Genomic DNA, 23,396 nt, shown 5'->3' with positions numbered 1-23,396 from the left:
TCTCTATTAGCTTTAAAAACATTTATACGCTCATTTCTTCCGTTTTCAAATTCCAAGATAAAAAATTTTTCATAATTCACTACTTCATAGTGACCAGGTAATACTTCTACTTTTCTATATCTTTCTGTACTGTCATAATTTTTCACTCTCTCTCTCTTCTTCTCTAGCATTTTATTATTCACATGACGTGAATAAGGTTCTAACGTTACAATGTTAGATCCCGAGTTGGAGCTGTCTGTGCCGAGGTCCATGTTTGTATTTTCCAGGTCGTCAACAGAGGTGTTGGGTTTTTTTGAAAAAGCAAGCCGGGTTATCCACCTCTTATCGGAGGATGTCAGTCCTCCTATCCCATGTGGCCCAACACGAGAAGAGGCTTCAGCGGGGACCAGTCCTCTATTAGAGAGGGGCTGCCTCTCTTAAGGTGGGCGTACACTGGTCAGTGGGGGTAGTTAGCCCCTCCCACCGTCGACTCCAATGCCTGGCGTCAACCATTACCCGCAAATATGGGTGACTTAAGACCGGATCACTGGAGCCCGACTCTTAACAGACTTGGTCTGCACCCAATGGGGTCTGCCAGAGGGTGATGGCGTCTAAATTGGCACAGGTTGAGATGGAATGCACTCCATCCCACACTCTGCCAAATACAAAGCGGCATCCAAAGTAAAATCGAACATGCCAAAGTCGTCAACAATATCGAGCCCAAAAGGAAGAGATGGGAGGAAAAAAGAAATAATCAAAAGTAAAAGAGAAAGTGCTGACTGATTTAGTTGAATCGACAGCTGGGCACCGAGGTCCAATGGGAAATAGTTCCCACTGTTCATTAGAGCCCAGCTGCTAATCCCTAAGCCCCCCATCCTCGTCAAGGCTTCAGCATCTGGGGGGGCGTAGACGTCGATGTTGTCCCACCATTGTTGGAAGGCATCTTGCCAGAGTGCCTTGGGGTCCGGGACTGGGGAGCAGTACAGCGGCAGCTTGAAATTCAAGGCTGTCGCAAACAAGTCCACTGTCGGGGAACCCCACAAAGTCAGGACTTTGTTGGCTACTAGAGGATCCAAAGACCACTCGGTACTCACTATCTGCGAAGCTCTGCTCAGACTGTCGGCGAGCACATTCATTTTGCCCGGAATGAAGCGAGCTGATAGTGGTATCGAGTGGACTTCGGCCCATCTCAGAATCTCTACTGCAAGATGGGATAGCTGTTGTGTAAAGGTACCTCCCTGCTTGTTGATATAAGCCACTACTGTGGTGTTGTCGCTCATCACCACCACAGAGTGACCCCCCATGGTCTGTTGGAACTGTTGAAGGGCCAGATATACGTCCTTCATTTCTAGCAGATTGATGTGGAGGTACTTTCCTGATTCTGACCACCGGCCTGAGATCCTGTGGTTCAAAACGTGGGCCCCACCCTTCTTTTGACGCATCCGAGAACAGCATCAAATCCGGGAGGACGAGAAGATCCACTCCCTTTCGAAGGTTTTCGTCGGTCAACCACCACTGCAGGTCCGTCCATTCCACAGGCGCCATAGGGACCAGAATGTACGGGGAATCGTGGCCTTGATTCCACCGGGACTTGAGCCGCCATTGCAGGGATCTCATCCTGAGGCGGCCGTTTGGAACTAGACGGGCCAGGGAGGACAGGCGACCTAGAAGACGTAACCAAGATTGGGCTGGAAGTTCTTCCCGTCTGAGGAAAGGCTCTGTGACCCTCCTCAGCCTTGCTATCCTGTCGTCTGATGGAAAGGCTTTGTGGAGATTGGTGTTCAATATCATGCCTAAATATACCAGTCGTTGAGATGGAAGCAGAGAAGACTTCTCGAGATTTACCATGATCCCTAGATCTTGGCAAAGTCCCAGAAACTTGTCTCGGTGTCGAAGAAGGGTCGACTCCGAGTCTGCCAGGATCAGCCAGTCGTCCAGATAGCGAAGGAGACGGATGCCGATCCTGTGTGCCCACGAAGATATCATGGTGAACACTCTGGTGAACACCTGTGATGCTGTGGAGAGACCGAAACACAGCACCTTGAACTGGTAGATCTTGTTGCCTAGGCTGAATCTCAAGTACTTCCTGGAAGACGGATGGATTGGGATCTGGAAGTACGCGTCCTTTAGATCCAGTGTGCACATGAAATCTTGCGGTCTCACTGCAAGTCTGACCGTCTCTGCTGTCTCCATGCTGAACGGAGTTTGTTTGACAAACTTGTTCAGGGCTGAGAGGTCGATGACGGGTCTCCAGCCTCCAGACGCCTTCCTTACAAGAAAGAGTCGACTGAAGAAGCCTGGGGAGCCGTCGACGACCTCTTGGAGAGCATCCTTCTTGAGCATGGTCTCGACTTCTGCCCGCAGGGCTAGCCCCTTTGCCGATCCCATGGCATAGGAGCTCAACGACACTGGATTCGCTGTCAGGGGAGGAAGAGATGTTATGAACGGGACGCGATATCCTTGGCTGATCACAGAGATCGTCCAGGAATCGGCCCCGAGTTGCTGCCACCTGAACGCGCAACTCTGCAGGCATCCCCCACTGGTGGACACGCAGGGGGATAGCCAATCCTAGCGTTTGCGGCCTAGGCCGCTCCCTCTAGGATTCTTGCCTCTCCTGGAGGACTTCCCACCCTTCCAGTCCTTGACAGGGAAGGGCTACTGTTTGGACACCTTTGCCTTTGCTGCCGGAGCCGGTTTCGATGTCCTAGACTGACGAGGCTGTTGTTGTTGAGGTGCTGGAGGCTTGTAGGGTCTGGATGTAAGAGCCCTTTGGAGGAGAGAATCGTGATTCGATTTCCTCCACCTCTCAGCTGTCCGTTTCACATCCTTGGGCTTAAACAGGCTCTTTCCAAGGATGGAAGAGTGTCTGAGCTTGCAGACATCCACGGCTGGGACCTTCGCATGGAACCTCTCGGTCACCGCATCACGATGCTTCAAGATCGAGTTTGCCCACAAGTTCGAAACTTGGTGAGCTAGAAACTCGATGGTGCGCGTGCCCGAGAGGATTAAAGTCTCCATGGCCTTCCTGGTGCTTTCCTTGGACAAGTCTACGGATCGCAACAGGATGCCCAGAGACCCCAGCCAGACATCCAGCCACGAAGTGGCCTGCATGGCACACTTTGCGACTTTCTCCTGGCTCAAGATCTCTGTAGCCGAGAATGTCACCTGCCGGGCAGAGAGTTTCTCAAGAGAAACTCCCCTGGAGAGCTCTTCCACAGAATGGTGGAGAGGAAGAGCTAAACAAGACTCCCCCATGATCTCGAAGTACCTCCTCTGTTGTACACGAGGAGGTGGGTGGAGTTTGTTGCCGGCAGAGGAACGGCTGGAGGCGGCGAGTTCGGAGAGCTGGCTCTCAACCTTGTCTCTGACGCTCTTAACCCCCTGGGACCAGGGCAGAGCCGCACTGGCCTTCGGAGGTTTTTGAGTGCCATAGACTTGGTCCAGAACCGTATCCTTGCCTTCGCGAGGGGCGGTCTCCGGGTCCTCGAACCTGTTGAGTTGCCTCATCAGACTCAGGACCTGACAGAAGGCATGCTCCGACTCATGCAGCTCTCCTCCTTGTGGACTGGCAGCAAAGTCTCCTGTCCCCAGCTGCTCTACTTGGGGGGATACGTGGACGTTCTCCTGGGGTCTAGCTGGCTCTGGTCGAATCCGGGATGAAGACTTAGGGACGGTCTTCGAGTCCTTGGGCTCCCTCCTAGGAGAGATACAGGACTCCAGTAAAGAAGTCTGAGGGCTCCTCTCTGCTCCCACACGAGACGATTCTCCTACTCGAGGTGGGGTTCCTCCCATTGGTGCCGTGGGAGAATGTCTCACCTCGTTGGACTCTCCTGAGGACGGAAATCTACGTCCACAGGAGAAGGAGAAACCGTCTGAGGGGGGGAAGGGGCCTTCCTGACGGACTTCTTGGGAGCCAGTTTAACCCTAGGAGAAGTCACCACGAAGTCCACTCCTCTCCTTCTCTTCAGCGGGGACGAGGCTGCCGCTGGTTTGAGGCCTAGATCAGCGAGGGCAGGCTTAACAGCCTGGACGACCTCTTTGATCAGAGACCCAAACCAAGGCTGACGGCTGACAGACTCGGTGTCAGCGACTCCCGCTGGAGGGAAGGGGATCGGGCGATCCTTAGGAGTGGACACCACAGGGCCTGACTGAAAAGAAGAAGAGTGTTGCCTAGACCTCTCTGAAGATTCTTCCTCCTCCTGCAAGTGCGCTGCTCTGCGCTTACGGGGTGGAGATCATGACGACGATGATCTGGAAGTACGCGCTCCAGAGGACTCGCATGGTTGCCCATGCTGCGAAACCCGGCGGGAATCGCGGTCGGGATCGCGCGATGGTAAAAACGCGGGGTCGTGCACGGGCGAACGTTGGCGCGGGTGCGCGCAGGTGACTGAGCGCGTAGGTGAAAGTGCACGTGGGCGCGCAGGTGAGGGTGCGCGCGGTTGTAAGGGAGAGCGCTGGCGGCCGGGAGAACGACGGCGCGCAGGGGAGCGATGGCGCATTGGAGAGCGATGGCGCGTAGGGCGAGAAGGCGATCGACTGCGCACAGGCGAGTTAGCGCGTGGGCTCGTAGGAGACCTTCAGCGATCTGACGTGTGGGCGCGCAGGCGATAGATCGCGCGGGCGTGTGGGAGATTGCTGGCGCGTAGTGGCGTGGTCAGGAGCTATCAGCTGGGACGCAGGACCAGAAGGAGAAGTGGCGCGTAAAGGCCAACGCTCGCGGGCTTGCACTGGAGACTTCTCGTGGGCGCGCGGGCGCGCAGAGACTCGAACAGGTCTTGAAGAACGCACAGGAGAGTGCGCGCGATGGTACGATGGTGCGCAGGCAATGGCTGGTGCGCAGGCAATGGCTGGTGCGTGGGCGGGGTCTGCGGGCGCGCAGGAGATCGACGGCGAGGGGGCAAAGGAACAGCCTCCTTGCCTGCACCCAGATCCAGAGATCGTGGGCGTGCGGGGGAACGTTGGCGCGCATGGCGCGCATCAGGACCAGGACGCTCAGATGTGCGCTGGCGAGCAGGCGATCGTGGGCGCTCAGGAGTACGAACAGGGCGCACAGATGTGCGCTGGCAAGCAGGAGAGAGCTGGCGCACAGGAGATCCCTGACGAGCAGGAGAGCGCTGACGCGTAGGTGAGCGCTGGCGCGCAGGCGAGCAGGAGATCTACGGCGAGAAGACGCTGCAGGAGATCGCTGGCACGTTGAGTCCGAAGGGTCCACAGGAGAGCGCTTGCGCGCTACTGCGCGCAGGTAGCACCTGGCGCTTAAGGGACTTACTCTCTTTGGGAGATAAGCCCTTATGCCCCGAAGGGACCGGTGCCTGTTGGAAAACAGGGTGCGTTGGCGCCCACTGCGCATCTGCGTCCGCGAATGGAGAAGGAAGGCTAGCAGGTCTGGCAGGCGTGGGAGATCGCGAACGATCAGCTGAGAGGTCTAGCGATGCAACTGCAACTCTGCGGGGGACGTTGAAGGCGAAGAAAAGAAGGTGCGATCCAAGATTGACCTGACCAAGCTTCCAAGGTGGGCCTTTCTAACGTTAACTGCTGTGATGGACAGACGTATGTCCTATAGCTTTTTCTTTGAGCGATGTGGTTGAATTTATTACTCATATCGATTGGCTTGATGCTTTGAGGATGATCATATATAACTGGAGGTGCAATTGTCGTAAATTATTCACATGATGGTAATCCCGAGATGACAAATTCGTAAATAATTTATATTTTTCCCAACTATACAAACCTTAGCTATTTAATAGGGGGTATTACTTTTGGCGTAGCTGAAATGACAAGCCATTAGAATTTTAACGAGGGTTTACTACCCCATCGCTAGTTAGCGGGGGTAGGGGAGGGTAGCTTGCTACCCCCCCCCCCCCCTTACACACCTGTGCTTGAGCTCACTTTGCTTGGAGGTAGGACTTCAAGGGGGATAGGGCTGGCGGGCAAGTTTGGTTAAATAGCTAAGGTTTGTATAGTTAGGAAAAATACAAATTATCTACGAATTTTTCACTTGTTCCGTATCTGACATACAAACCCGCTATAGTATTTAATAGGGGTGACTCACCCATTAGGAAGGGTGAACGTCCCAGCCAGTACTGGCTTTCGGCTTTGCCCGGGGGCTCATTATTTGAGTGTGTCAGCACTCAAAAATAAGGAGCCCCTACACCTCGCTAGAACCTTGCTACGCAAGGAATGCGGCCTACGCAAGATGTGTGAAGGTATAATAAAGTGTGACCCGTCCTAGGAAGAGTGACCTGTAGTCCTTTAGATGGAAACTTTAGGCTAGGACTCTCCCAATACCACCTCGTCAGGGTATGGGGACGTGACAGTATTAGCTTAATACTAGGAACACAAGGAAACATGGTTTACCTGCAGTGGTTTGAGGTCAGCTGTGCAGAGAACCCAGGATGCTGCTTTCCCCAAGAGAGGGGAAGATGAAGAAAAGAATAAGGGCCAGACAAACCTTTTCATTCATGCAGACTAAAACTGGGTAACAATGCCCTCAACCTTCTGCTACTTGTCCAATAAGGAGCTTGAGGTTTTAAACCAGCTGTTGTGCAGCCACCACAGGGCCGATAGAGAACGTATCGAGCCTCCTGTGGGTCCCGTCTTGCAGGTAGTGGGCTGTGAAGGTCGTCTGACGCTTCCACACCCCAGCTTGGAGAACCTGCGTCACTGAGAAATTCTTTTTGAAGGTCAGAGATGTAGCTACGCCCCTGACATCATGTGCTCTATGGCGACGTGACGGAGGAGGGTCTGGATTCAGGGACAGATGGATGACCCTACGAATCCAAGCCGAGATGGTGTTCTTGGTGACCCTCCTCTTAGTCCTCCCTGTGCTAACAAACAAACGCTTGCACCTGAGGACGGACTGCAGCCGTTCTTTTGATATATAGCCTCAAACTCCTTACTGGGCACAGTAGGAGATGGTCTGGGTCATCTGTTACAGAACGGAGACTCGAAATCTGGAAGGAGTCGAACCGAGGGTCCGCTACCCCCGGATTCTGAGTCTTAGCAATAAACTCATTGACGAATTTGAAAGTTACCTCCCCCCCATCCCCTTGAATGGGCGATGTCATACGAGAGACCATGAAGTTCACTAATTCGCTTGGCCAAAGCCAAAGCTAGCAGGAACACCGTCTTCCAAGTTAGGTGGAGATCTGAAGCCTGGCGTAATGGTTCGTAGGGAGGTCGCTTAAGAGACCTGAGAACTCGAACCACGTTCCATGGAGGAGGTCTAACTTCCGACTGAGGGCAGGTAAATTCGTAACTTCGTATGAGTAGGGAAAGTTCCAGCGAAGAAGAAATGTCCATTCCTTTGAGCCTGAGGGCTAGACTTAAGGCTGAGCGATAGCCTTTCACTGCCGAGACTGAAAGGCGCATTTCTTCACGCAAATACACTCCGCTATTGTTGGAATAGTGGCATCAAGTGGAGAGATACCCCTTCCACGACACCAACCACAGATGACTTTCCACTTTGCCTGGTAGACAGATGCGGATGACTTTTGCAGATGTCCAGACATCCTGATCGCAACTTGTTGCGAAAATCCTCTCTCAGTGAGGAGATGCTGGATAGTCTCCAGGAGTGAAGTCGTAGCGAAGCTAAGGCTTTGTGGAAGATGTTGGCATGTGGTTGTCTGAGTAGATCGTGTCGCGGAGGGAGTTCTCTCGGAAGTTCCGTTAGGAGCCGCAGAAGGTCCGGAAACCATTCCACGTGAAGCCATAGCGGAGCTATGAGGGTCATTGAAAGATTGACCGATATTCTGGTCTTGTTGAGCACCCTCCTCATCAGACAGAACGGGGGAAAGGCGTTGTCCCACCGTTGTTGGAAGGCATCTTGCCAGAGCGCCTTAGGATCCGGGACTGGGGAGCAGTACAGCGGAAGCCTGGAGTTCAGAGCTGTTGCGAACAGATCCACAGTCGGGGAACCACACAAAGTCAGGACTTTGTTGGCTACTAGATGATCCAAAGACCACTCGGTACTCACTATCTGAGACGCTCTGCTCAGATTGTCGGCGAGCACATTCCTCTTGCCTGGAATGAAGCGAGCCGATAGTGGAATCGAGTGGACTTCAGTTCATCTCAGTATCTCTACTGAGAGATGGGATAGCTGCTTCGAAAAGGTACCTCCTTGCTTGTTGCTGTATGCCACTACTGTGGTGTTGTCGCTCATCACCACCACAGAGTGATCCACCAGGTATTGTTAGAACTACTGAAGGGCCAAGAAAACGGCCTTCATCTCTAGAAGATTTATATAGAGGCACTTTTCTGATTCTGACCACAGACCTGAGGTTGTGTGGTGCAGTACTTGGGACCCCCACCCTTTCTTTGAGGAGTCCGAAAACAGCATCAAATCCAGGGGAGGATGAGAAGATCCACTCCTCTTCGTAGGTTCTCGTCTGTCACCCACCACTGGAGGTCCGTCTGTTCCGCAAGTCCCATAGGGATCATGACGTCCGGGGAATCGTAACCTTGATTCCACCGGGACTTGAGTCACCATTGGAGGGATCTCATCCTGAGGCGACCGTTGGGAACTAGACGAGCCAAAGATGAGAGGTGACCGAGGAGACGTAACCACGATTGGGCTGGAAGCTCTTCTCGTCTGAGAAAGGGGCTTGCGACCTTCCTCAGCCTTGCTATCCTGTTGTCTGATGGGAAGGCTTTGTGGAGATTGGCGTCTATAATCATGCCTAGGTATACAAGTCTTTGAGTGGGAACCAGAGAAGACTTCTCAAGATTTACCATGATCCCCAGATCCTGGCAAAGTCTCAGAAGTTTGTCTCGGTGTTGAAGAAGGGATGACGCCGAGTCTGCTAGGATCAGCCAGTCGTCCAGATAACAGAGGAGACGGATGCCGATCCTGTGTGCCCACGATGATATTAGGGTGAACACTCTGGTGAAAACCTGTGGTGCTGTGGAAAGACCGAAACACAGCACCTTGAACTGGTACTCCTTGTTGTCTAGGCTGAATCTTAAGTACTTCCTTGAAGACGGATGAACTGGTATCTGGAAGTACGCGTCCTTCAGATCCAGTGTACACATGAAGTCTTGTGGTCTCACTGCAAGTCTGACCGTGTCTGCGGTCTCCATGCTGAACGGAGTTTGTTTGACAAACTTGTTCAGAGCCGAGAGGTCGATGACTGGTCTCCAGCCTCTAGACGCCTTCTTTACAAGAAAGAGTCGACTGAAGAAGCCTGGGGAGCCGTCGAGGACCTCTTGGAGAGCGCCCTTCTTCAACAGGGTCTGGACTTCTGCCCGAAGGGCTTGCCCCCTTGCTGATCCCATGGCAAGGGAGCTCAATGACACTGGGTTCGTTGTCAGGGGAGGTAGAGATGTTCTGAACAGGACACAATATCCCTGACTGATTATGGAAATCGTCCAGGAATCGGCCCCGAGTTGCTGCCACCTTGTCGCGCAACTTTGTAGGCATCCTCCCACTGGTGGACATGCAGGGGGACTGCTAATCCTAGCGTTTGCGGCCTCGGCTGCTCCCTCTAGGATTTTTCCCTCCCCTGGAGGACTTTTTGCAGGGCTTAGACACCACTGCCTTCGCTGCCGTTGTCGGTTTCGTGGTCATGGTAGGACAGGACTGCTGGGGCGCTGGAGGCTTATAGGGCTTGGATGTCAAAGCCCTATGTAGGAGGGAGTCTTGGTGGGACTTCCTCCACCTCTCAGCAGCATGTTCCACGTCTTTAGGCTCAAACAGGTTCGTTCCTTCCAGAGAAGAATGCCTGAGCCTGCTTATCTCGGTGCTAGGGACCTTCTGATGGAACCTCTCAGCCACCGCATCCCGATGTTTCAGGATGGTGTTTGCGCACAAGTTCGAGACTTGGTGGGCCAGAAACTCGATCGTGCGAGTGCCTGAGAGGAGGAACGTCTCCAAAGTTTTCCTGGTACGTTCTTTGGAAAAGTCCTCCGAACGTATCAGAATACCTAAGGTCCCTAACCAGAAATCCAGCCACGAAGTGGCTTGCATAGCACATTTCGCAACCTTCTCCTGATTAAGGATCTCAGTCGCCGAGAATGAGACCTGCCGGTTGGAGAGTCTCTCAAGAGGGACTCTCCTGGTAAGCTCTTCCAAAGAATGGTGAAGAGGAAGAGCTAAACAAGGCTCCTCTAAGATCTCGAAGTACCTCCTCTGCTTCACGCAAGGAGGTGGGAGAAGCTTGTTGCTGGAACTGGATCGGTTGGAGGAGTCTAACTCAGAGAGCTGGACTGCGATCTTGTCCCTGGTACTCTTAACCCCTGAGACCAGGGCAGAGCCGCACCGGCCTTAGAAGGTTTTTGAGTTCCAAATACTCGGTCCAAGACCGTGTCTTTGCCCTCTCGAGGGGGAATCTTTGGGTCGGCAAACCCATTGAGAGTCCTCATAAGTCAGAACCTGTCAAAACGCATGTTCTGACTCCTGTAGCTCTCCTCCGGATGTTGGACTCGCAGCGAAGTCTCCTGTCCCCAAAAGCTCTTCTTGGGGAGAATCGCGGACGTTCTCCGAGTGACTAGCTGACTCCGTCCTAAGAGTTCTTCGACTCACTCCTGGGAGGGATGCAGGACTCCAACAACGACGGAGGCAAGTTCTTCTCCGCCCCAACCCGGGAAGACTTTTCAGCGCGAGGTGGAGTTTCCCTCATTGGTGCGATGGGGGAACACCTCACCTCACGTGACTCCCCTGAGGACGGGAAATCCTCATCCGACAGGGAGGGAGAAAAAGTCTTTGGGGGGAGGCAACCTGCCACGAGGGCTTACGAGGAGACAGTTTAGTTCTTGGAGAAATCACCGCGTCCGAAACTTCTCTTTTTCTCTTCAGAGGGGTAGACGCAGCCAAGGATTTGGGGCCCAATTCAGTGAGAACAGGCTTGAAAGCCTGTATAACCGCTCTGACTAGTGGGCCAAACCATGGCTGCTGGCTGACAGCTGCGCTGTCGGACACTCCCTCTGGAGGGACAGGGATCGACCGATCCCTGGGAGGAGTTTCCATAGGGGGGTTCGCCTGGAAAGAAAAAAAAGAAGAAATGTTCCTGGACCTTTCTGGAAGCTTCCCTTCCGCCGGCGAGCGCGCTGTTCTGCGCTTGCGGGGAGGGGAATGTGGCGATGGTGAACTTGCCGTGCGTTGCCTTGCAGCCTCGCGCGGGAGGGTATTGGCGCTCGCACGATGGGGAATACCCGGGGTCGCGAGCGGGAGACTGCTGGCGCGCGCGGGGGACTGCTGATGCGAGTGTGCGCGCGAGGGCGCGCAGGCGAGCGATGGCGCGTAGAAGCGTGCGCAGGAAACACAGGAGTGCGCACTGGAGGCCGATTGCGCGCGCACGGGTAAATGTTCGGGCACGCAGTATCAGGATGCTGAACCCGTGGTCGTGAGGGTGAGAGATCGCGCTCCCCAGAGGATGTTGTAGGGCGCGCGCGCGCAGGAGAGATATCCCTTGCGCGCAGGCGCGCATCTTGTGTGGGCGCGCAGGGCGCGGGCGTGTATCCTCGTAGGCGCGAGCAGGTGATCGCGCACGATTGCGCACTGGCGAGGGATGGCGCGCAGGAGATAGCAGGCGGCGCATTGGCGAGCGCTACAGTGTAAGCAAAGTCCTTGACTTCCCTACAGCCCCCAGATCAGAAGATCGTGAGCGCACAGGAGAGATGGCAGTACGTGTGCGCTGGCGCGCAGGAGATCATTGGCGCGTTGGTGAGCGCTGGCGCGTTGGCGAGCGCTGACGCACATTAGGTTGATGGCCAGCAGGTGACCGCTGGGGCGCAGGTGAGCACTGGCGCGCTATCTCAGGTACAGCCTTGCGTACAGGAGATCGTTGGCGCGAATGATCAACATGGTGCGTAAGGGACGAGTGCGCGCGATGACGCGTACTCCCTTGTTGCCCCGAAGGGACCGTTGCCTGACTATGATAGACAGGGTTCGTAAAGCGCATCAGCAGCCAGGAACGGCGACGGCAGGTCAGCAGGTCTGACGGGTGGAAGGTCGACGTGCCCTTTAAAAGGACGACCTTCCACAGAAGGGAATCGCGAACGATCCGCAGAGAGGTCCAGGACCGTAGCAGGAACAGTCGGTGATCGTTGACGAGGCTCCTCTGTGGCGGACTGCAACGACGATGATGAACCGAAGAGGTGCCTCCTCACCGCTTTATAAGGTGAAGGAGGGCCTCTACGGTGAAGAGGAAGGCGAGCCTTGCGACGTATACGCCCTCTGGGGGCCGTTGGATCAGCAAGCTGACCTTCAGCAGTCCTCCAAAAAGGAGTCTCTATGGGTGAACTCCCCCGAGGGGGAGAATCACCGGCAAGAGAGGGGAGGGGTATGTGGCGATGGCGACCTTGCCGTGCGTTGCCAAGCAGCCTCGCGCGCGGGAGGGTATTGGCGCTCCCGCGATGGGGAATACCCCGGGTCGCGCGCGGGAGACTGCTGATGCTCGTGCGCGCGCGCGCGAGGGACTGCTGATGCGTGTGCGTGCGCGCGGGCGATTGCGAGGCTGCGCAAGAGAGCGATGGCGCGTAGAAGCGTGCGCAGGAAACACAGGAGAGTGCGCAGGAGGCTGATTATGTGCTCGCGCCCGCAGGTGAATGTTCGCGCTCACGTGGGCGCACAGTATCAGGATGTTGGACCCGTGGACATTAGGGCGAGAGATCGCGCGCCCCAGAGGATGTCGTAGGGCACGCGCGTGCAGGAGAGATATCCCTTGCGCACGGGCGCGCAGTCGAAACCTGTGCGCGCATCTTGTGTGCGCGCGTCAGGAAGGTGGTGCGTAACTGCTGGAGGAGAAGGGCGTGGGCGCGCAGGGTGTGGGCACGCAGGGCGCGCGCGTGTATCTTCGTAGGCGCGAGCAGGTGATCGCGCACGATTGCGCGCTGGCGAGAGATGGCGCGCAGGAGATAGCAGTGTAGGCGAACTCCTAGACTTCCCTACAGCCCCCAGATCCGAAGATCGTGGGCGCGCAGGAGAGCGCTGGCACGTTGGCAAGTGCTGACGCGCTAGGAGAGCGCTGGGGCGCTACCTCAGGTACACCCTTGCGTACAGGAGATCGTTGGCGCTCATAATCAACATGCTGCGTAAGGGACGAGTGCGCATGATGGCGCGTACGCCCTTGTTGACCCGAAGGGACCGTTGTCTGGCTACGATAGACAGGGTTCGTTGGCGCGTAAAGCGCATCAGCAGCCAGGAACGGCGACGGCAGGTCAGCAGGTCTGACGGGTGGAAGGTCGACGTGCCCTTTAAAAGGACGACCTTCCACCGAAGGGAATCGCGAATGATCCGCAGAGAGGTCCAAGACCGTAGCAGGAACAGTCGATGATCGTTGACGAGGCTCCTCTGCGGCGGACTGCAACGACGATGATGAACCGAAGAGGTGCCTCCTCACCGCTTTATAAGGTGAAGGAGGGCCTCTCCGGCGAAGAGGAAGGCGAGCCTTGCGACGTATACGCCCTCTGGGGGCCGTTAGATCAGCAAGCTGACCTTCAGCAGTCCTCCGAAGAGGAGTCTCTGTGAGTGAACTCTCCCGAGAGGGAGAGACTGTTAGACTTAGTTTCTCCCTCGTTGGTTGAGCAGGAACGGGAGAAACTAAGCCTTTTGCTAGTGCGGGATGAGAAGAGGCAGAGGTATTAGGAGATACCGCATTGGATACCTCTGACACCAAAATGTCGACAATAGACAGAGGATCAACCTCTGCCAAAGTCGGCGATTGCTTGACAGCGGCACCCAATCGGATGATGTCAAGAAGCGCTTCCTTGGAGGACGAACCCTCGAGCCCCAAGGAAGACCAAAGCTGAAACAAATTTGTTAAAGTTAAATCCTCCCCCGGGGGGAGAGGTGGAGCTGCCTCGCTAGGGGAGACAACGCCACCTCTCGAACCCGGAGTTCGGGAAACAGAACCATGGTCTATGCTACCACTCGACGGTCTCTCGAAAGAGACCGATCGAGCGGGAGCTTCGGAGGAGGTTTGGGCAACGGAAGAAGAGTCCTTGGGATTTTCTCCTTTCAAAGAAAACTTAGAAGGAGAAATATCCCGCCTAGACTTCTTCTTACGTCACCGAGAAAACCTCTCCCTACACTCACCACACTTATTACCACTATCACACCGTTGGCCTCTACAGTAAGGGCAAAGGGTGTGAGGGTCTGTCTCGACCGCCGGCATGAATGTTCCACAGGGGCGGTCGGGTAATCCAGGACAGGTGCTCATAATCGCAGAAGCCAACTTCACACTCAAACCTGTAGAAGAAAAAGCAAAAATGGCTGCCAAGAGAGAGGCGAGGATGAGAGCGGACACGTCCGACTACCATCCGAACCGAGAGCAAAGTGAGCTCAAGCACAGGTGTGTGTTAGGGGGGGGGTAGCAAGCTACCCTCCCCTACCCCCGCTAACTAGCGATGGGGTAGTAAACTCGTTAAAATTCTAGTGGCTCGTCATTTCAGCTACGCCGAAAGTAATAACCCTATTAAATAGCTAAGGTTTGTATGTCAGTTACGGAACAATTACATTCTTACTATTATAGTTTGGTTAAGATGTAATTTAGAGTGCTGCCCATTGCTTTCATTGTGTAGGGGAGAGATTTATTCGTGATCCACTGTATCATAATATAAGGACTTAATTTCTATTTCGTTTTAGTTTGGGACCTGGGTAGGGGGTCCGTGGGCTTGCCCCCAGCTACGGGGTTGTGACCTGGGAACTACTAAGTTAGCTTAGGTGGGTTTGTTGCCTTTTAAAAATCTTGCTAGAGGCTGTGACCTGGGAAGGGGGTCTGAGGGCTTGCCCCCATCTAGGGATTGTGACCTGGGAACTACTAGGTTAGGTTGTGACCTGTGTAGATGATCTGGGGGCTTGCCCCGACCAGGGGTTGTGACCTGGGAACTAATGTACTAGGTTAGGTTAAGTGCTTTTGTCAGGTTCTGTTTCTTTTTATAAATCTCGCTAGAGGTTGTGACCTGGGAAGGGGGTCCGGGGACTTGACCCCACCTAGAGGTTGTGACCTGGGAACTACCAACTTAGGTTGTGACCTGTAAAGGAGATCCAAGGGCTTGCCCACGGTTATGGGTTGTGACCTTGGAATTACTAGGTTAGGTTAGGTGGGTTTGTTAGGTTCTGTTACCTTTTACAAACCTCAAAAGTGTTAAATAATCATGTTTTGTCTTGTTTGCTTACCCCCCGCCTAAAGGTTGTGACCTGGGAACTACTAGGTTAGGTTAGGTCAGTTTGTTAGGTTCTATGGCCTTTTACAAATCTCAAAAATGTAAAAAATCATGTTTTGTCCTGTTTTTGCACACCCATAGGCCTAGGTCCCCACCTGTGTCCGTTGGGAAGGGGGGGTTCCAACATGTACATACATAGTGTGTTCTTAGTAAGTAGAACGTTATTATAACAAACAAGTGAAATTTGAGTTATTTGATGTCATAAGAAATGCCAAGCACAAAACTAGGGTTTTCTCAGTGTTCCAACACGTTTCTTGTCAGCTATTTTCGCACGTTTCCGCTATTCATGCGCTGAATGGTCCTAGTATGTAGATTGTTGGGACAAGCCTTTACAAAACTAGTGAATTTATTAATTTTTCATTCAGTTATAATTACCATGAAAAATCAGCCGATTTCCGACGTTTTTTACTCTATTTTCTGGCGATCCCAACCATGTTCCAGCAAACTACAAAGGCTCCTCTTTGATTTAGCATATATTTAGAATATATATCCAACGTACGACGGCATCACGAACTTTGATTGAATATGTTGGCGATGAGAGTTCCAGGTCGTTTAGCAAGAAAACCAGGCTAGTTTTTTATGATTATATAGATTTTCAACTTGTTTCCCATGTGGCAAATAGTTTTAAAACATGGAACATAATAGAAGAAAACAATAGCTTTGGATAATTTGGAAGTAAATAGAGCGTGGTCTTGTAAACAAATACCCAGGTATCCTGAAGATAATGGTTCACGGTGAGTCTAGTGTTGGAACAAAGTCAAATTCGTCAGAAGAGCATCAAAAGCTAACACCATAAGCCGATTACTTAGGAGGTTACCACTGTGGTTGAGAACCGAGGTGGGAGGTTACTTGGCCATCGAGATCAAATTTGAGGAAAAAAATGACACATTTAACTTTTGGCTAAAAGTACTTATCTTATCACTATTTTATTTTACCGTAGAAATAAAAATAACGAAAACAAACGGAATAACATTAGCATAAAGAAATTAACCTATCAGACTGCTCTAAGTTATTAGTTTTCCTAACTTGCCACCTACATAAACATTCTTTCATTCGTTTATCCCAGTTCCTACAAATAAATGTTATTTTGAGTGAAATGTCTCTCTTAAATTACCAGATAAAACGCCCTTTCTATATTTATTTTGGATGACATGTCTTTCTTAAATTACCTGATAGAACGTCCTTTGTATAATGTTGATATTAACTGAATTGAAACTGTTAAAAAAAAAGTCTGCTGTTTTGCTGTCAGCATAAATGTCTAGATTCAGGGAAGGTTCAAGTTTTACCTCTTAAACGGCCCCTCTTTTTAGCTGTTTGTCAGTTTTATGCTTTACCTCTGTCATCCCTTCTAGATTTGTTTTTCCTATTCTATGCCAATTTATTCAATTTTACTCTATATGCATGAAGTTTATACGTTACTTTGTATTATTTATTTTACAGTTTAGGTAGTATGCCCACCAAGGCACCAGCCACCCGTTGAGATGCTACCACTACAGTTTTTGGGTCCTTTGACTGGCCAGATAGTACTACATTAGATCCCTCTCTCGTTACAGTTCATTTTATATATACCTACACATACACCGAATAGTCTTGCCTATTCTTTCTATATTCTCCTCTTTCCCCATACTCCTGAAACACTAAGATAACTGTAAATTTCTTCTCCACTCTAGGAGTTAACTATGCATTTTCAAAAACTTTTCGTTGTTTTCTTTTCATGAGTCTTTTTTTTTTAATACGAATATTTAAAAGAATAAAAATTTCCACGTTATATCAATTCCTCACAACTTGGTGCATTGCTTGACTGAGATAGCCAACTCAGTTTGCTGCAGCCACAATTTCCTATGATGAATAAAATCACATTTAGAGTTATTTTATATCAGATTATAACAATACTTTTTACGTTACTTTGTTGAAATAATAGATATTTATCGTACTGCAAATATCAAAAGGTTTCTAATGCCTTTCTCTTCCGTGCCATTGCAATGTTCATTTACCTATTTAATTGTTTGCTACTTACAATTCAGGCATGACTATTGGAACCTAGATATATTTCTACTGTAGGCTCCAAGAGCCATTAAATACATAGCCCGAGACTATACAATAAGCTCCCACGAGACATCCGTGTGATTCAAGACACTAAGGCTTTCAAAAGGAAACTGAAGACTTTCCTACTCTGTGAGTCGTTTGACGGTGACGATTTAACAGTAAATGAGTAACACGTGATATGAAATATTGAATAGGCCTACTCTGAACAAACGAGATAAAATGACAGTGGAGGTCCTGTAGAGAGTATGGTTCCCCTGTTGTATAGGACCGGAAAACAGCCGTCAAAGTAAAGTAAGTGAAAGCCATCAAATCCAGAATATCCAGTTTTCTTGTCCTTGTATTTTGCTCTTAGTGCTGGTAAACTTTCTGCTTTCTATAATAAGAAGGTGGACTATTGCTTTTATCATTGTCTTATTTGATTAGTCTATGCTATTCATCTATGCTCGGTTTGCTGAATAATTTGGCATCGTAACGAGTGTTCTTAAAATTTATCTTTTTTATTGCTGTTACGAATTCTTCAAATTAATGTTTTCATTATCTTTCCTCTACATCATTTGTATATATATATATATATATATATATATATATATATATATATATATATATATATATATATATTTATATATATATATATATATGTGTGTGTGTGTGTGTGTGTGTCATTTGGTAGGCTAATTGTAAAATGATTGAGCGTTTATCAAGGGTCATCCATTATAACATAGCAAAAAAATAAATGAAAAGAAAGATGTAAAAGCAGCTTTTTTTGTTGAAATACAGTAAATGTCTCTTAATAAATTTCCCATTAATGACATAAATTGGTATATTTATTTTCTGAAGAGAATATAAGTATAAAGATTAGCGTATTCTACTTTTAAAACCACATTGATTAATATTCTAATTACATTCCATCGCCTATTAAAGATATTCTAGGAAATATGGATTAAAGAAATAAGACATTATTTATACTTGCGTAAAGAAAGTAAGTAAATTTTATTAAGTCTGATCATGAGCATAGATGTCTTGGTGTAGAGTTCTGTTGCTTGGGGGTACACTCGGGCACACTATTCAATCTTATTTCTCTTCCTCTTATTTTTCTTTTAAGTATTTATAGTTTATTTATGAAATACCTATTTTATTTTTGTTACTGTTTGTAAAATATTTTATTTTAATTGTTCATCACTGCTTTTATAGTTTGTTTATTTCCTTATTTTCTTTCCTCACTGGGCTATTTTTCACTGTTGGAGCCCTTGGGCTTATAGCATCCTTGTTTTCCAACTAGCTAATAATAATAATAATAATAATAATAATAATAATAATAATAATAATAATAATAATATGAGAGAGTGCAAAGATAATGGTAGTGGAGTCTTATTAAATGAATTTCCAATAAACAGTCGAGTACTCCAAGGAAATGTGTTGTCACCTGAGTTGTTTATCCTCCTCAAAGATTTTGTAAAACATAGAACAATTTGGGATGGTAGAGAAGGGTTGGACTGGATTGGTAATAGGAAATTAGCTGACCTAGTGTATGCTGATGACGCTGTCTTTATTAGCAGAACACCACAGGATTTTTAATGCTTGCTTACCAGAATGCATGAAATATCACATGAAGTTGGTCTTAAGATAAAAAGAAGAAAGACAAATGATGAAAACGGAATATATAATGGAGGATGAAATATCATTGGAAGGAGAAAAGATTAATGAAGTAGAATCATTTAAATAATTTATGAACTATGATCTCTATTACAGGATTTTTAGAATTGGAGATTAATGAAAGACTGAAAAAAGCAAATCAGATAATGGCTAGGTTAAGTAAAATTTGGAAATCAAATCGCCTGAAATTACATATAAAAATCAGACTATATATCAGTTTAGTGAGATCAGTGTTGTATTATGGACATGCGTCGTGATATGAAAATTAAACAACCTTAAACAGATTTTGTAGATTTGAGAACAAAGCCTTCATAAGAATATTGTGAGTTAAATGGTAAGACAGGATTAGAAATGATACTGTAATAGAAATTGTTCGAGTGTCATATGTGGATATCATGGTTAGGGGTAGATGGAGATGGTTTGGGCATAATCTTTGCATTACCCAAGAGAGATTAGTCTACCAAACGTTAACTTAGCTCCACAAGGCACTAGGAGAGTTGGAAGACCTAAACCTACATGGCTGAGGATTATGAAGCGTGAAGTAGTCGATGATAAATAGAGAAGTACTGATCTAAAAGCTCAAGATAGAGACGACTGGCTAAATCTAACCAAGGTCCTTTTCGTCAATAGGGGTAGAAGATGATGATGATGATAATGATGATACGTGTAAATTTCCGTCAGCAAACAAATTACCCAGCTCTTGCTATGTAAGGCCCTACCACTACCTTCGTTCACACACGTGTGGAACCTCTGCCATTGCTATTATCTTTAATTACTTAAATCATGGTGATTTCTCTTCATCATAACTGTCTACTAACTTTTCATCTTAATCCACCTGGGATATTGATATGACGCAAGTTACTACAGAAGATCCTGTTTTTTTAATTAACTACAGATGGTTTTAAGGTAATGGCAGTTACATAAGTTTAAGATATTCCTGTTTACATGATCCTAACATTTTTATACAATCATTGAAACATAAAATATCCCTTTTAATCCAGTTAAATGCTATTTTCTTAATAGTATGATGAAGAAAATTAAAATGAATTATTTTGAGAGATGGCATAAGTGAATCTTCCTAGTAAGAAAGCCGTGTAAAATCCAAAACTTTCCGTGAGCCAAGAACAACAAAATTATCTATATTTTTAAATCACAACAGTAAGATAATGTTCGACCTTAAAAGATATTCCTTACCATTTATTAACTCATTCAATCTAATTCGTAAGAATTTTGCGTTTCAGAACCATTTCGACTTATTTATATACAAATTTCAAACGTCATTTGTACACTCCAGACGAATGAAAATTAAGAGATAAATTATATAAAGTACAATGGCATTTTAAAGAATTTCAATCAGAAAAAAATACTTTTCACATAAAGAAATATATTCAATGTAGCGATCCGAGGGAATTCCAGATGTTTCGGGAAATAAGTTTACATTCTTTATGGGTGCCTTCTCAGATCACCTACTAAAATTCTTCCAATTTCAATAACCTCAATGACCTAAATTTGTGCTTGAATCCAATTTCAATTAAATGAAAATCATCAGATAACGAAGAGGTTTTTTCTGCAGTACATTGGCCCTTGGGCTTATAGCATCTTGCTTTTTCAACTAGGCTTGTAGCTTAGCTGGTGATAATAATAATAATAATAATAATAATAATAATAATAATAATAATAATAATAATAATAATAATAATAATAACTCTAAAACCAACTGATACTCTCCTTCCTTCCCCTCTTTCTCCTTTTCGTCTAAAGTATTGGCAAAAGGATAAATTATTGAAGAACAAGGAAGGAAAATCACGAGTATGCTTAATTGTGTACTTCAGGTTAATGATTCTCGGGCGCAGATAGGAGTCTTTACGACTCATTTAATTAATTTGGTCTTTTCTACCATTATCTAAGTTTTTACCAATGCTAGCCTGTAGTCTAACAAGAATGCCAAGTATGAGAGCACACACATAAGCCTTCTAACTCAATACCCTACACTTGAGGTTACACTCAACCACACTATTCTATCTAATTTCTCTTCCTCTTATTTTGTTAAAGTTTTTATAGTTTGTGCAGGAAATATTTATTTTAATGTTGTTACTGTTCTTAGAATATCTTATGTTTCCTCGTTTCCTTTCCTCACTGGGCTATTTTCCCTGTTGGGGCCCCTGGACTTAGAGAATGCTGCTTTTCCAACTATGGTTCTAGCTTAGCAAATAATAATAATAATAATAATAATAATAATAATAATAATAATAATAATAGAGGTGGGAGGAGATGATGATGATGATTTCGGCTGTAAGACCATTAAAACAAATCATATTTGGCTACCAGTACTGATGTAATTGCACTTAATTAAACATACCCTCCCTCCGCGCCATCCAATTATGGGCCTGGCACCTTTTAAAAGCCCAACAACTTCCTGGTGGTGGTCAGGGTGAACACGCTTTCCGCGATGACGGCGTGTATCAGCTTCATCTGCCACCGAACTTTGCTGCTGCAGGTGAGTTTTCCCAGTGCTTCATCAGTCGGTCCACAAAAGTTAATGCATTTTAATAGTTAAATCGTTTACAAACATGTTTAATTCATAACAACTGATGTGTTATTTGACTGAAATCAGTAACTTTCATTCCATTTGACACTTGATTCACTAAGCTAAGTATTTTGTGAGTAAGGTTATACTTTTTATATAGAAAATTCATAGCCAAATGGAAGTGAATGATGGAAAAATGAGAACAAGTGCAGGCAATACAAATTTCCAAGTCAAGATATTTATTAAATGTTTAGCAACGCAGTGAAAGCGCCAAGGACACGTTTCCCTATATATATATATATATATATATATATATATATATATATATATATATATATATATATATATATATATATATATATATATATATATATACACACACTTAATTACTCTCAAGACTTTAGAATAATCGCGGCTCATTATTTTCCGAGTTTATTTATAATTGTGGTTAAGTAATCTGGCATCTGTTTAAATTTACTCTGTTTTAGTCTTCATATCTTGAAGCTAGAGTGAAGGATAATATTTATACTAATTTTCTTCTTTTAATAGTTCTTGTTGTGTTTTGTTTAACACTGAAATTATTTATGTAATGGCATATAGTGATCTTCAAAAGAGGAGTACGTTCTTCTCAACTAAAAAAAAAATCACCGAAAATGACAAAATTTTAAAAATGTCATTCTTTTGCATTTCAGATAGCAGTTTATTCTTTCATCCCTCTGGCGAGTGGAAGTGAAGTGTTGCAAAGTGCCCGCATTGATTCTTCCGAGAGAAGAAATGCCATCGCTTTACCTCTTCTCAAAAGACTGCATGATGTTGGCTCTTGGGATAGGAAAGAAAAATCTCTCACAGGCGATGAAAAAGCAAACGGTCCATCAAATGTTTTTGGATCAATATGGCTTAGACAAGGCTTGAAACAGCAAGGAGCTTATGCCTCTGCTAGTCTAGATGATAATAATTCTAAACAACCTAATTCCAAGGAGTGGATCATTCCAAGGAATGATCCAAATCGTGTTAATTTCACAGCTCACGTAGCAGTAGCCATTGCCAGGAATGATTTTAGCAAATTTCAATCTACCCGTTGGACAATTCCAAGGAAAATGCCAACCCGAGATAATTCTACTGGGAGGATAATCCCTAAAAATCATTATACCCATTATAATTCAAATGATAGGATCAATAGTAAGAATAACGCCGATTATATAGATTCTACAAGATTAATTAGGTCTAGATGGGAGTCTATCCATCTTAATACTACAGACTCGATAATGTCTAGAAACAATTCTAGTAGCATCAATTCTACAGGATGGATAATTCCTAGAGAAGATTCTAGCAATATTAATTCAACAGGATGGATAAATCCGAGGAAGGATTCTAGCAGTATCAATTCTACAGGATGGATAATTCCTAGAGAAGATTCTAGCAATATTAATTCTACAGGATGGATAATTCCTAGAGAAGATTCTAGCAATATTAATTCAACAGGATGGATAAATCCTAGGAAGGATTCTAGCAGTATTAATTCTACAGGATGGATAAATCCTAGGAAGGATTCTAGTAGTATTAATTCTACAGGATGGATAATTCCTAGGAAGGATTCTAGCAGTATTAATTCTACAGGATGGATAAATCCTAGGAAGGATTCTAGCAGTATTAATTCTACAGGATGGATAAATCCTAGGAAGGATTCTAGCAGTATTAATTCTACAGGATGGATAATTCCTAGGAAGGATTCTAGCAATATTAATTCTACAGGATGGATAATTCCTAGGAAGGATTCTAGCAATATTAATTCAACAGGATGGATAATTCCTAGGAAAGATTCTAGCAATATTAATTCTACAGGATGGATAATTCCTAGGAAGTATTCTAACAATATTAATTCAACAGGATGGATAATTCCTAGGAAGGATTCTAGCAATATTAATTCAACAGGATGGATAATTCCTAGGAAAGATTCTAGCAATATTAATTCTACAGGATGGATAATTCCTAGGAAGTATTCTAACAATATTAATTCAACAGGATGGAT

General features: G+C 46.9%; 1 protein-coding gene across 3 annotated transcripts in view; it reads right to left on the bottom strand.

The window, feature by feature from the left end:
* LOC137631738 (differentially expressed in FDCP 8 homolog) overlaps positions 1-16,437 on the bottom strand; it is a 216,076-nt gene extending 199,639 nt beyond the window's left edge. For 2 of the 3 annotated variants that reach the window (XM_068363641.1, XM_068363643.1), the window contains exon 1: positions 16,311-16,437. The gene's annotated coding sequence lies outside the window, so the exon portion shown is untranslated. Of the gene's footprint in view, positions 1-15,847; positions 15,978-16,310 lie in introns of those variants that run through there. The other variant, XM_068363642.1, reaches the window with a different exon arrangement.
* Positions 16,438-23,396: the final 6,959 nt, after the last annotated feature.

Source organism: Palaemon carinicauda, chromosome 40 (assembly GCF_036898095.1).
Source record: "Palaemon carinicauda isolate YSFRI2023 chromosome 40, ASM3689809v2, whole genome shotgun sequence".
Taxonomy (NCBI): domain Eukaryota; kingdom Metazoa; phylum Arthropoda; class Malacostraca; order Decapoda; family Palaemonidae; genus Palaemon; species Palaemon carinicauda.
The sequence above is the reverse complement of the archived record's forward strand: the minus strand, read 5'-3'. Positions and strand labels throughout refer to the sequence as shown.